The following is a 650-nucleotide window of genomic DNA, read 5'->3' on the forward strand; positions in this document are numbered from 1 at the left end:
CATAAACCCTAAACGTCGAAAGGCTGGAAAATTCGTGGATACGAATGACGGGGACATTATAACTCCACATCTAAAGGACACTCCAGCACAAATCCGGAGTGAAAAGGAAGTATTAGACCTGTCCGAAAATTTCGGTTTCGCCATCGATGGAGAAGCCATTCCATCCAGCTCAAATCTTGGGGCCGAAATTAAGGACGCCATAACTCGACAACGAGTGGTTGGATCCTCTCAATCTCGACGCAAATTGAACCGAACTGAAGCGCTCTTGAAGGAGCTAGCGGCAGCAGCAGTTGTGGACCCCTCTATCGTGTCCCACGTGGCTGATAATCTTCCTATACCGAAGAAGAAGAAAAATCCGGGCCGAATTTCGAACCCGAGACCTACTGGTTTACCAGCCAGTACGTCTACCACTAAGCCAGTTACCACTGGTGAGAGAGGTAATATTTCAACATTTAATCTCTATAGCTCTGATGCTACTATTGACCATCCTCTTGACAAACCTAACCCTGACAGAGGATATGATCGTATGGAACTCGATGAGGCTTACCACCCTCGTAATATCGACCCTCATTTGCCAACTAACCCTGGTATTCACGATTTTGGCAATCGCTACACCAGTACCTCGTTAGAGAGTTCCCGCTCTAATCCTG

General features: G+C 47.1%; 1 non-coding gene across 1 annotated transcript; it reads right to left on the reverse strand.

The window, feature by feature from the left end:
- Positions 1–347: 347 nt before the first annotated feature.
- On the reverse strand, positions 348–425 carry SARC_30320. Its single transcript has one exon. It is a non-coding gene; the product is annotated as a tRNA-Thr (tRNA).
- Between the last annotated feature and the right edge of the window lie 225 nt (positions 426–650).

This window comes from Sphaeroforma arctica (assembly GCF_001186125.1).
Source record: "Sphaeroforma arctica JP610 unplaced genomic scaffold supercont1.10446, whole genome shotgun sequence".
NCBI classification, from domain to species: domain Eukaryota; class Ichthyosporea; order Ichthyophonida; genus Sphaeroforma; species Sphaeroforma arctica.